This window comes from Rhinolophus sinicus, linkage group LG16 (assembly GCF_036562045.2).
Source record: "Rhinolophus sinicus isolate RSC01 linkage group LG16, ASM3656204v1, whole genome shotgun sequence".
Taxonomy (NCBI): domain Eukaryota; kingdom Metazoa; phylum Chordata; class Mammalia; order Chiroptera; family Rhinolophidae; genus Rhinolophus; species Rhinolophus sinicus.
Window position 1 is genome coordinate 15,918,705 of NC_133765.1, and position 11,020 is coordinate 15,929,724.

The 11,020-nt window shown below is 46.8% G+C and overlaps 1 long non-coding RNA gene across 1 annotated transcript; it reads right to left on the reverse strand.

Annotated features, from left to right (window-relative positions):
* Nucleotides 1–666: 666 nt before the first annotated feature.
* On the reverse strand, nt 667–6,478 carry LOC141569193 (uncharacterized). The gene is made up of 3 exons (XR_012492643.1): nt 6,227–6,478; nt 1,429–1,511; nt 667–937 (listed from the first exon to the last, which is right to left on the reverse strand). It is a non-coding gene; the product is annotated as an uncharacterized LOC141569193 (long non-coding RNA).
* Between the last annotated feature and the right edge of the window lie 4,542 nt (nt 6,479–11,020).

Genomic DNA, 11,020 nt, shown 5'->3' on the forward strand with positions numbered 1-11,020 from the left:
GTATGATTATTTGGCTATCAGGTCACTGTGGTCAAAGACCAGGAGGGGGCGGGCAGACAGAGACTGACTTCAGTCCTGTGGCCAATGAGCTCATCAATTGCACCTATAGACTGAAGCCCCCATAAAAATTACAGACCCTGAGACTCGATGAAGTTTTGCGTTTGGTGAGCACACAGATGTGCTGGGTGGGTGAGAGGCCCTGACTCCCCCGGAAGAGGGGCAGAAGCTCTGCTTCCAGGGCCCTCCCAGACCTCGCTCTGTGTGTGTCCTTTATCATAAACCTGTAATAACAAGGATAGAGCTTCCCTGAGTTCTGTGAGTTCTTTATAGAGAATTATTGTTGGATACTCTGAATGTATAGCCAGTCTTTCAAAAATATGGGTGGTTTGGGGATCCCCAACGTGTGGCTGGTATCTGGAGAAAGGGCAGTTTTGTAAAGGATTTTGTCTCTATCCAATGCGGTGTGACAGTAACTCTGGGTGGTTATTGCCAGAATGTCAGTGCAGGACACCCGATGGGTGGAAAGAGGACACACCCATACCTATAAAGCAACGGTGATAGGATTTTTTTTATTGAGCAAGTTGACAGTTGCAGTTTGCTGTGTAAGGTGGATAGAACTCTAGGGGAAAGACACACACGCAAGCATACAATCACACCACACTAATTCACACACAGCACACCCCACCCCACATGACAACAACCTGCACCATCTAAAAGGAATACAACTGCTGGGAGAAACATGGCCATAGTTCTTTACCTAGAAAATCATTTTCTTTCACTGCACCGTTAATCTGCACTCCCATCAAAAGCTGGAATCAGGGTGCTTCTCTAGACAAAAGCCAGCGAGGAAGACTCACCGTTCTTATCATCTGGATTTTTTCCTCATCAACTGACCGACCTGGAATATGCACAATATTTTTCTTTCTCTGGAAGCCACCTGCAGTTACAGAAAAGAAAGCACTATGAGGACCAGGTCATGTCTGCACAGGTCTTTTGTTCTCCGGTTCACTTTAGAAAACCATATGGAAAACACTGGTCAAGACAAGGGAGACGACAGGCAAGAGCAGAGGATAACTACACACGCCAGAAGGCATGAACTTTTCCTGGAGGATGTCTGTCAAGTCTATGTTGGTTGGCAACTACAAAATTCTTAATCAAAGAGGAAAAATCACTGCTGAAGAAGTCCCCTCCCCACAGTTTATACCCGGTGCTACCATATCTGAGTGCCTCTTGAACCAAGCATCAGTTGGCAAGAGATCACCCTTCCAGCCCCTCCAAGGAAACTGTAACTAACCTCTATAATGCACATCATCAGGTTTTCACATCTGAACTAGACTGATTAAGAAAAAAACCAAGAAAGCAACATTTCTATCTCAGATGAAGACAATTTTCATATGGCATTAGATGGGGCTGCCTCGTCTGCCCTACCAGCTGGTCCTCCGGGGGCGCTAGGAGGTCACTGATGAACTGTTAGTCCATTGGCATTGCTCATGCGTTCCTGTAACCCGGCTCTGCAAGAGAGTTACAAAGAGGGGGTTAGACACCAGGCTAATAACCAACTGGAACTTTGAGTTTTTATTTGCTACTGTCCCTGAGTTGTGTATCTCCCAGTATGTGAGCATTTCTAGGGCTTGTGGTGATAATTTTGTCATATACCACTAAAATATCTCAATCCTGATTTGTTCTGGGTCAGATGCTAAGGAAAACCCCAGTAATGACAGAGGTTAACCAGGTTGCCCTTCTATTGTCATAGCAGTGTCACAGCACACTCTAAGAATCTGTGAGCTGATGAGAAGCCCCTGAACTTCCCATGTGCTTTTTACACCCTCCCTCTCCCCAGAATGGCTAAAATGAAAAAGTCAGAAAATAACAATTGTGGGTGAGGCTGGGGAACAATCAAACTATCTTCCACAGCAGGTGTGAGCATCAGATGTGCATTCCATTTGGAAAACTCTTGGTCAGTATCCAGGAAGGTGAATATCAGCCTCCCCTAAGCCTAGTGATTCCTCTGGTAGAGAAATACCCAACAGAAATGCACGCATATGCTCCCCAGAAGACACTTACAAGAGTGTACACAGCAGCATTATTCTTACCTGCCCAGGGCTGTCAACTACCCAAACCCTCATAACAGTGGGATGTATAAACAAATTCTAGCCTGTTTCAACAACTGCATGCTATACCTTCGTAGGAAAGAATGATCCTTAAAAATATACAACAATATGGGTGACTCTCACAAACTATAGAGTACATGAAGCCAGACACAAAAGGAATCATGATTTCCCTTATCTGCAAGTGGCTGGCAGAGGTCTGAGGGGACTTTTCGGGATGCTGGATTCCAGTAATGTATTTTGTTTTTTGTCATTTTTAATCTAGGGGAAAATTGCAGTTTGTGAACATTCACTGAGGTGTACAATCATGGTATGAAAGATTTTTCAGTACATACATAATACTTCAATTAAAAGTAAAAAATAAAAAAGCAAACAGTATGTTCCAAACAAATTATAAAAATCTCAGCAGTGACGCATAGTTGAGTAATCTATCACAAACACAAACTCACATCTTTTACCCAAGCACAGCAACTACATTAGGACTTTTAGAGTAACTATTTCATCGCACCAAAAAGCCCTAGGTTGCTGCAGGAGCCTCCTAATATTCATACCCACTGAACCTCATAGCCAGGACTATCCAAGGCAGCATTGTCTAGCACTCACTCTGAATACTTAGATACAGACAGAAGAATCTCGTAAGCACATGAAAGCATAACTCTTGTGGCATCAACAAAAATCTACATTGGATTTTGTTTCTTTGTCAACTCTTTTATCCACTTATTAGACTTTAATTCTCCATAATTTCATCTATATTTATTGAGCATATTGGATGCGTGCATGCTGCCTTTTCAGGAATCCCCACACATACAGAAAACGAGGACTCTACAGTATAGTAGTGGAGTTTATACCAGTTGCTTACTCCTTCCTCCATTTCCCCTTCTTCCTTAATAAGAGGATCCTAATTTTCTTTCAGGGCAGACACGTGTTCCTCTAGAATGAGTGCTGATCCCTGACTAAGTTCATTAAGACCTATGGTTAATTTAGTTACTAATGATGTCAAGAGCAAATGATTAGTTTGCTTTTTCCTTCCGTAGAAACAAGTCCAAATATGAGTGGATACATGCTTTTACAAAACGTACATTTGTAATTAATCCTATTTTATAATGCAACAGTAATAGGAGGAAGAAAACAAGGTTTGGAATCACTAAATATAAGATTCAGATAACTGGAGGGGACAAGAACACATGGGTGTTCCAATAATTAGAAAGTCACCAATATTCTTCTGTCACAATAGATATCCAAGAACTTGAAATTTTATCATTGTCAGCTCATAAATATCTTCTAAACATTGAAAACACTAAACATAAAGTTAAAAATATAGTCAAAGAATTACAGATGAACAAAAATGTCCAGATTTTTTAACTGACAGATTATAAAAGGAATCTGTTAGAACTAATAGAAATGAAAAATATGGAAATTAAAATTAAAAACTCAATGAATTATACCAGATTGGAGATAGGTGAAAACAGAAACATAGAAATGGAATTTAGATCAGACATATTTTCCCAGCTCAGATATACAAAAAAATGGAGTATTCAAATAAAGCAGTTAAATAACAGGAAACACAGCATTAGAACGTTTGATAACCTAATTCCATTTCAAGGAGAAGATGGAGATTGGCGGAGAGAAAATGTATTAAATCATAACATCAAGCACTTCTTATATTTGATCAAATATATGATTTCTCAGCTTTAGGAGACAAGATGAAAACCATGGAGTATGAATAAATAAAAAATCTACGTACAGATCTACTGAGTTACAACTCAAGAAAAACAAAGGGAAATATAAGAAAAACCTGTAGCGTAGAATTATGTATTTAGTCAAACTTTTATTCAAATAACAGTGAAAATAAAGATGATTTTTCAGAGACAAATGGAAGAGAATGATCTCAGGATGAAAGTTGGAGATGTCAGAATACTCAGCAATTATTGGTAAATATACGACTAGGCAGATATGAAATAGACACCAAATAAAATTTTTTTTAAAAGTTAGAAGAAAAGTACTTGGCAAAAGTCACATGTAGGGTGAGCAGGATGGTGATCAGATTTGAAATGTTCTTGTTTCAGACGAAGGTAAACATGTTGACTACTCTGCCTTTTAAGTTAATATTGCATAGTCAAATTTTAAGAGTAATTTAAAAAATGATAGAGTGTTTGAATTCCATAATAGTACAATGGTAAGAATTACAAAACTAGTAATTACAATGAGTCCATCTACAAGAAGAAAAGGAGAATGGAAGCATAAAACTATCCGGACAAATAGCAAAAAATATATAGTAAAAAAAATAGTTATATCAGTTCTCATACTAAATTTAAATGAACTTAACATGAGACTTCAAAAGCTTTATCCAGATTGGATAATCTATAAAAGACATACCTAAATATAAGGACACATAACTGTTTCTCATTAAAATGTTGGGAAGATATACTAGGCAAACACTAGTGAAATAGGTAATTGAAGCTACAAAATAAATAGCAAACTAAATATGCTTGGAGATAAAAAGCATTATTTTGTCTTCAGAAGGTCAACACCTAACATTAAATTTTCTGATTCAAGGAATTCTAATTCTCAGCTCCAACACCGACTAGCTGTGTGACCCTGGACAAATCACTTTCCCTCTCTGGACTTCATTTTCCAAATATGTCACTTGGGGATAATAGCACCATTAGCTCGGTTTTGAGAATTAAGGGACGTGATCCACATAGTAAGTCTCCCATAAACACGCTTCTGTGATTTAGGGTGAGCTCTTTGAGGGAGGGATGTCTCCCACTTCTTCCTCCCCACCCCTAGGGCCTCACTCAGAGCCAGGCATACGTTAGGTGCTCAGATTGCCCAAGAAACTGAATCTCATTTCTGGGGCTATTAAGCTCCAGGCCCAGAGAGACAGCAGAAGCTCCCACAACAACCTCCCTCCAACCCCAGGCCCACGCCCATGTGTTTCTCCATCTCATTGCCCGACTAGGTGGAGACAGAGCAGCAGCCCTGTCACTGCCTGTTTGTGCTGGGCCTGGTGGAGTGGGGTGGCAGCTGCTCCTTGCAGGGAGCACCTCCCAGTGGAGGCTGGAAAGGAGGTGGGGGGAGTGGGAACCCCTCCAAAGTTAGCCCTGCATTCCAAAGGGACCAAGCTACTCAGACAGGAGAGTGGGGTTCAAGTTAAGAACCACTACTGGCTGCGTGACTGTGGACACGTCAGCCCACTTCTCTGTGCCTCGCTTCCTGTACAGTGGGGCTGTAGATGACACTGGAAGCCTCCAAGAGTTGTTGGTAAGCAGGTTAAGCGTGGACCATACAGCCAGTGCCCCATAAATGGACCCGGCACTGCGGTTACTCAGTTTTTACAGCACAGCTCCTATCTTGCACAGATGGGGAAATTGAGGCCCAGAGGGGCCAGTGACTTGTCCAAGGTCGCAGAGCCTATACTGTGCTGGTTCCAGCTGTGGCCTTAGTGGTTCTCCCTACTCAACCCCAAAATAACCACCAGGGCTGAGCTTCTAGGTAGAACAGGCAGGGTTCTCCCTCAGACTGAGAAACTGCGGTGGGTGGGGTGGTGGAGAGCACCAGCAGTTACAGCCACCTTTGCTGTGGGCCTTTCTTGCTTTGCTTTCTCATTAAATCCCCCCCCCCCGAAAAAAAACTATGAAAGTGGTATGATTGTTATCCCATTTTACACATGAGGAAACTGACGCTCAGAGGTGAAGTCACGTGCTCAAAGCACACCGTGGTGGGAAGAAGGCTCTGGACCTAGCCCCAGTTCTGTTTGTTGAATGAACGGAGACGGTGGACAAGCCAGGGACACACAGTGAGCACTGTGGTTTGGGGAGCTCCGTCTGTCTTCCCTCATGCGGAAACGGCGAGGAGCGGCAATGCCAGCATCTTCCGGGTTTGGGGATCTTGACAAGCTCTCAAAGTCCCAGAAGGAGGCAAACCCAATCTCACCCCACCTCCCCACCCCCATTTCTGGTGGGCAGAAGCCTCCCCTGAACACCTTCACGGGCAGCAGATGGGCATGAGGGTGACATTGAGTCCCAGAGGGCGGGTTAGTGGGTGCTGCCCCCCTTCCCGCGACCCCGCCCCCGGGGCACTGGCTCTGTGCAGCCAGGCAGCGCATAGGGGCTCACCTTTCTCCCTGGGACACACCTGGAATGCTCCAGCCATCCAGTCAGGAACCTGGCACCTTGGCAGCCGGTGCGGTTGGTCGTGAAGTGTGCTCGCCTCCCACCTCCCTGGGCCTCCTGCAGCACCCTCCCCGGCTCCCGGCTTCCCGCACCACGGTCCTGCGTGCTCTGCGCTCGCCTGCGGTTCTCCAGGTGCGCCGTCTCCAGTGCGCCCTCCAGGGGACACGCACAGGCGTTTCAGCCTCCCGTTACTCCGGTGAAGACTGGCCAATCCCAAGGTCCGACTAGAAGTACACAGAACCACCCCTGAACTGGAACCACAGATCCGGGGACATTTATTTTTTGGGGCACCTGCATTCTGAGTACTGCTGCTGCCCACTTGCCTTCTAATTTCCCGTGAGCTCCTTGCCCTCTGGGATCCTCCATTTCCTTGACTCTGCCGTGAGTAATTAGGCTTTGATCTTCCACCTCTAAAACTCACAAACAAGACTTCCTCTTTCCGTGGGAGAAGTGCTCCGCCCTTGGGATTATAATTACAGTTCCTAGTCCATACATCTCTCTCCGGTGCCAAGGAAATGGAGTTACAGAGCTCCTACTGTGTGCTCCTGCCTTACAATGTCTACTTCTCACAGTAACCCCATTTTATTGATGGGAAAACTGAGGATCATAAGTGTCATGCTGGGGACCCTGCTCGCTGCGCCATTTGTCGTGTGGGACGGCCTGCGGGGTCTCCACTCCCGCTCCCCACACAAGAACGCAGGATATGGTGAGGCCAAAAAGGAACACCCACGGAGCCATAGGTAGGGGAGTCATACCACTTTATTCTCTCTGGCGGCACTATACTCTCACTGGAGGCTGGATACACACTGTCCGCAAACCGCCATCCACGTTTGCCAGCCCAGCCGCCATCTTCTTGCTAGCCTCCATTCTTCTCCCTTCCTCCCTCCTAGCGTAGCCACAGCAGTTATATTAGTGGCCAATGGCTCACTGGTTACAGCTGACGGCCAACTAGCCACAGCTGATGGCCATGCAATCACAGTTGGCCATTTACTACCTGAGCCAGCACCTGTCTATGTGAGGCCGAGAGCCTGGAAACTTCTCTCTGGGGCTCCGCCCCCACACTCCACCCCTACAGGCTCTCGCCTCACAATCTACGCGACAAGCGTCTTCCGCGAGGGGACCTGTGCGAGGAGCCTGGGGGTGAATGCAATATCCTGGACACAGCCAGGCTCTCTGGGCACAGCCAGGGTTTCTCAGGGCACCACCAGTGCTTCTGGGCACGGCCAGACTTCCTGGACTTCTTAGGGTACCACCTGTCTTCCCGGACACAGCCAGGGTTTCTCAGGGCACCACCAGTACTCCTGGGCACTGCCAGACTTCCTGGACTTCTTAGGGTACCACCTGTCTTCCCGGACACAGCCAGGGTTTCTCAGGGCACCACCAGTACTCCTGGGCACTGCCAGACTTCCTGGACTTCTTAGGGTACCACCTGTCTTCCCGGACACAGCCAGGGTTTCTCAGGGCACCACCAGTACTCCTGGGCACAGCCAGACTTCCTGGACTTCTTAGGGTACCACTAGTTTCCCCGGGCACAGCTAGGATTTCTCAGGGCACTGCCACTTTCTCTGGGAACAGCCACACTTCCTGGACACAGCCAGGGCTTTCAGGGCACTGCCACTCTCTGTGGGCACAGCCACACTTCCTGGACACAGCCAGGGCTCTCAGGGCACTGCCACTCTCTCTGGGAACAGCCCGACTTCCTGGGCACAGCCAGGGTATCTTCAGGGCTCAGCCAGACTTCCTGGACTCAGCCAGGGCTCTCAGGGCACTGCCACTCACTCTGGGAACAGCCCGACTTCCTGGGCACAGCCAGGGTATCTTCAGGGCTCAGCCAGACTTCCTGGACTCAGCCAGGGCTCTCAGGGCACTGCCACTCTCTCTGTGCCTCTCAGGGTACCCTGCTGGAACAACAGCGACTCACAATCAAGGTGCTTACATATTCTCAATGGCGGCCAGTCAAGAGACAAAAGCAAATATCCCCCAGTTCCACTAACAACAGTTCCCAAACAAACAGTCAAGCGGTCCATTAAATTAGGGATGGAAGGCAATTCCCCATAGTCCATAGTCATTCGCCAGGGCTGTCCTGGGGGTGAGGGATGACCTTGACCTCACCCTCATCTCCCACGGAGGACTCAGCAAGCGTTACCTCCTGGGACTATAAGTCCTGCATCCGGGCTGCCTGAGCAGGAACTTCCCCGGCCCACAGGGCTGCAATGACCTTCGCTTTCTCCGGCCTGTGCTGGTTGGGGAACCGTCCACATCTTTCCACCTCTCCGCGGGGCTCCATCTCTGCAGCAGCTGCATGGCTTTTCCTGTGCTGGTGGGAGAACCATCCATGTCCTCCCACCCCTCCACGAGGGTCCAGCTCTCCGGCAGCTGCTCCTCCTGGTCTTCCTCAGACTGAGTGTTCATACACACAAACTGCTCCACCGTCCTTTGGAGAGCTTTGGCTGGCACCATATCCTGCCGACTACGCCATGTGTCATGCGGGGGACCCTGCGCCATAGGTAGGGGAGTCATACCACTTTATTCTCTCTGGCGGCACTATACTCTCACTGGAGGCTGGATACACACTGTCCGCAAACCGCCATCCACGTTTGCCAGCCCAGCCGCCATCTTCTTGCTAGCCTCCATTCTTCTCCCTTCCTCCCTCCTAGCGTAGCCACAGCAGTTATATTAGTGGCCAATGGCTCACTGGTTACAGCTGACGGCCAACTAGCCACAGCTGATGGCCATGCAATCACAGTTGGCCATTTACTACCTGAGCCAACACCTTTCTATGTGAGGCCGAGAGCCTGGAAACTTCTTTCTGGGGCTCCGCCCCCACAATAAGTGAGTAGATAATAGTTGCAGAAACGGAACTTGGATTCCCCTGCCAGTATCTTATCAATAATTGTCCCTGTGCCAGGGGGCTGCTGTGCACATCAGAAGGGGCCTCGCTGCGTGGTGTAGTGGAGAGAGACTGAGTGTTGGCTCTGTGGCCTCCCGCAAGCCTCACTCTCCTCGTCTGTAAAATGGGAGGATAAGGTGTTTGTACCAGTTATTTGTTGCTTGTAGCAAACCATCCCAAAGTGTAGTGCCTTAGAGCAACATCTATTTGGTTCACCCTTCGGGGTGCTGGGCTTGACTGTGGGTCAGTCGGAAGGTCGGCTCATGGGCTAGGATGGCCTCCTTCATGTATCTAGGCGTTGGCAGTTGCTGGCTGCAGTAATGGGGTGTGACTGGGCCATGGGACTCTCATTTTCCAGTAGGCTAGCCTGGGCTTGTTCACATGGCAGCTGGGATCTGAGTGCAGCAAGAGAGAGCAAGCTCCACGCACACGAACTTTTCACACTCATAAGCATACTTTTCTATGTTTCATGTTTACTAACATCCCAGTAGCCAGAGCAAATCACATATCCAGGCTGCAGTCAGTGTGGGAGGACGACACCACAGGGCACGGCTAGATGGAGGAAAATAATTTGTAGCCAGTTTTGCAACCTACCACGATGTTCCTGGCAGACATATTGGGAAGAGCGAGTGAGAGGTGACTAAGGAGTTTCTAAGTAGTAATAAAAATAATAGCAAACAATTATTTGCACAGAGTAGGGAATCAAAACATGTTAAATGAACAATTCTCATTTTTATACATGTGGTTCAAAGGAGTTAAATAACTTCTCCAGGGGCACACAGCCAATTAGTGGAAGAGCTAGAACTTGCACCTAGGGCTGTCTGATTCCAAAGTTCACGTTCGCAGCCACTGACCTCTGGAGGCTTGCAGCACATCCCTTCCTCATGAATAGGGACTAACAGAAGATTCTCTCTGCGTTGCAAGTCCTGTCCTGTTTCTCCATTCTGACATTTCCCCTCATTATTATCAGACAATGAGACTGTCTGGCCTCATTTGAAGAAGCCAGCTCACTTCTTCTCATCTGTATCACAGGGTTGGGGCAGTCAAGCCAGGCACAGAGTAGAAACCAGATGTACTCTATTTGAATAAATCACCCACCCACACCAGCAAAGACATACTGTAGAGTCTGTACTTCCAGCCTCGCCAGGCTGTAATGAGGCACCCCAACCCCCTTCTACTGGGGTGGGAGGTGGGCAGTTAGCGCTAGTGTCATACAAGGCTCCGTAGGGAGCCAGGACTTTTATCCCTGCTGGATACTGAGGAAGTCAGTCCTCCACTCGCTGGTGTCAGTATAGACTGGAGAAGGAAGGAAATACTAAAGATCAGAGGAGAAATAAATGAAACAAGAGTCTTAAAAAACAGTTTTAAAAGATTAATGAAACCAAGAGCTGGTTCTTTGAGAACATAGACTAAATTGATAAACCTTTAGCTAGACTCATCAAGAAAAAAAAAAAGAGGGCCCAAATAAATAATATCAGAAATGAAAGGGGGAAGTGACAACTGATACCACAGAATTACAAAGGATTAGAAAATACTGCAAACAATTATAGACCAACAAATTGGACAATTTTGAAGAAATGAATATTTTCCTAGAAACATACAATCTTCCAAGGCTGAATCAGGAACAAACAGAAAATCTGAACACACCATTAACTACTAAAGAAATTAAATTATTAATTAAAAAAACTCCCAACGAACAAAAGCCCTGGAACAAATGACTTAACAGGTGAATTTAGCAAGCATTCAAAGAAGAATTAATACCTATCCTTCTCAAACTATTCCAAAAAGAAAAATTGAGGTGGACGAAAGGCTCCCAAATTCATTTTATGAGGCCAGCATTACCCTGA